Below are 3,092 nucleotides of genomic sequence, written 5' to 3'. Positions count from 1 at the left end.
GGTTCCGTCCCGGCTCCTCTCAGGTTCTGTCCCGGCTCCGGTGCTAGAGGGCGCCCGGGGCCCGTGCAGCGGTACCGGCACCGGCTCGGGGGGCTCGGGGCCGCGGGAGCCCCGGATCTGGCAGCGCGGTGGGGACCGCAGGAGCGGCACGGGAATACGGGGACGAAGCAGGAGCCAGGACCGGGTGATGGAGTTGGTCCCTGGGGGGGTCACTTGAGTCAACAGAGTCAGAAATTAATTAATTAAATAGCAAAATTAAAAATTCATATTATCTTTAACATGTATTCCACTAAGTAGAAAATGTATGTCTAAAACTTTTACTTAGAAATGTAGAAATTAAAGATAGCTTGCTTAAAAATGCTTATTATCTTCAAAATGTATTCCACTAAGTAGAAAATGTATGTTGTGTCTATAACCTCTACTTAGAAATTAATTAATTAAAGACAGGTCATTTAAAAATTCATATTATCTTCAAAATGTATTCCACTAAGTAGAAAATGTATGTTGTGTCTATAACCTCTACTATGCTTTCAAAAATAAAATAAGCATCTGCTGTACTAGCAAAACAGTATAAAAAATGCAAAACTCTTATAATAAAGTTATAACACAAAATTTAAAAAAAAAAAAAAGTGAAAAAAATGAGATTAAAAAATTACTTAGACCCCAAAACTAGCCAAGACTAGTCTTGCAGTTTAGAAGCCAAGAAGCATGTGTAAAAAGGAAAAGCGAAAAGTTCAGATGTGAAGAAGAGCTTAGAAGCCTTCATCACTGACAACCCCCAAATTAGAAAGGTGCAAGTGCAGACAAACCCTAAAGCTAATTACCATACAAAGCAAACCTAAGTGAGACTAAAAATTAAATATGTAATAGGCACATTGCAGAATCCTAAATTGTAAAAAATAATAAAAAAAATCACAGAATTTTTACTCTCAATGCATATATCTTTAAAAATAATCCTGCCTATGCCCAGCACTAAAAATACATATCCATTTATAACTTTAACAAGTTGTAGACTCTTTTCTGGGCCCACAGCTCTTGGCAAGGGAGCAGAGAGGTGAAGAGGGGCATTTTCCCTGGGATGGGAGCTGCTGGGGGCTCCCTGTCCTGGCTCAAATCCAACTCCCAGAGCTTTCCCTCCGTGGGTCACAAACACAAAGAATGTGCCTGCACTGACTGCCCATGGACACCCGGTGCTGTGGGAGCCAAACTGTGTTTCATGTGCAGAAATGGGTGCTGGACAGGGGTTTCCAGGGCTGTCCAAAGCCATCTGCAGGGTTTTGGGGATGTGCAGGCAGCAGGGACATTCCTGGGCAGGAGTTTCCAGGGCTGTCCAAAGCCATCTGCAGGGTTTTGGGGATGTGCAGGCAGCAGGGACATTGCTGGCAGCCACAGCTCTGGGATGTTTTACTGAGCATGGTGTGTCTGGGGTGTGCTGGGTGCCTGCATGCAGGACTGGGAGAATTAACAGCTTCTGCACTGGGGTTCGAATTCTGCTTCAAGTAAACATTGTTGAGAAACTCTCCTGTTCCCACCAGTGGGAGGAACCAGCAGAATCCCTTCCCCACAAGTTCCCAGCCTCGCAGTGAGCAGCAGCCTCCCAACCCCAGAGTGCATTTTCCATTTCCATCATTCTCCTCAGCTGCTGTTTTAAAACTCAGCGACAAGACTTTCCTCCAAGATGAAAAATCGTGATTTGATGTGAACAAATGATTTTCTCACCACTGTGTCAAGGTTTGCTCTGTCGTTGCACACTCACTCAAGTATTTCCTTGCTCATTGCCCTCGTTACAGTTTGACAGCCCTGGATTTTGGGGGAGAGCCCCTAACTTGATTCCATTAGCCAGCTAATCTACAGATTACAATCCACACACAGGCTATTTTCTCCTTGCTGTTATCTGAAAAAACTACCAGCATCAGTACAAAAGAAAGGGAAAAAACCCTGAAAAAAGCAATTTACAATTGAGGGAGCGGAAATAAATATATCGTAGTCACAGGAGGAAATAGTAACCATGGAGCTATTTTGGGCACAATACATCATGCAAAGGATGATGTGTCTTTCAAGCACGTTTCAAGCCCAAAATTCAAGGCACAAAATGTTTTTGGAAAGTAAATTCTCACATACATTAAGCACCGTGCCAAGGAGTGGGGTTGGATGCTGTCAGGCTTTGCTTTTCAGGTTTGTTCAGAGTTTGCATACAGGAAGTCAGAGCCTCAGCAGGACGAACCCATAGCTAAAACCACACAGGTGCTGATGGATTCTGTTGGATCAGGACCTTCCTGGATCAATCCCGCTGGGTAGAGCCAGAGGTGGGGTATTTTCCAGCTTAAATGGTTCTGGGGTTCATAACTCACAGTGGATGAAGGGTCAATCCCTTGTTCCCTAGAGAATCCCACATACCCAAAATCACAAGTGTCTTCAAAAATCCTACACGATTCAAGCCCAAGCCATCACCTTGGCTAACACTTCTCTGTCCCGAGTAAACACCAACAAACCAGGGTGCAATCCTCAGCTGCCACAGCCATCCCACCCCTTCCCCGGGGCCAGGGCAGGCTGAGATTGACATCGAAGCCTGGCAGATTTGCTGTGTTTGGTGGTAAAATAAATGCACTGGAAAGTACCTGCCTTGTTCTTCCTCTCTCTCCAAGGTAGCCGAGTTACCTGCTGTGCTGGAGGTGTGCCACACACCCTGCACTGCATCCCACAGCCCTTGGGAGTGAGCACCAGCCATGGGAACGGGGTGTCGGGAGCCCTGGGGGACACGCTGGACACGCTGCCCTGTGTGCCCAGGCATTGTGAGACAATTCCCTGCCCGCTGTCAGAGCTGTCCCCTCGGGGATAACCCTTGTTTCCCGGGATTCTCCCGTCCCGGGGATGTTCGTGCTCCCCGGGATGCCGCTGCTGCCTGGGATGCTTCTGTCCTCAGGATGCCCGTAATCCACGGGATGGCCCCTGTGTCCCGGTCACCCCCTGCTCCGGGGATGCTCCGTGTCCCACGGGATCCCCGTTCTCCCGGGATGCTCCGTGTCCCACGGGATCCCCGTTCTCCCGGGATGCTCCGTGTCCCACGGCATCCCCGTTCTCCCGGGATGCTC

Source organism: Parus major, chromosome 14 (genome assembly GCF_001522545.3).
Source record: "Parus major isolate Abel chromosome 14, Parus_major1.1, whole genome shotgun sequence".
Classification (NCBI taxonomy): Eukaryota; Metazoa; Chordata; class Aves; order Passeriformes; family Paridae; genus Parus; species Parus major.
This window is presented reverse-complemented; position numbering follows the sequence as displayed.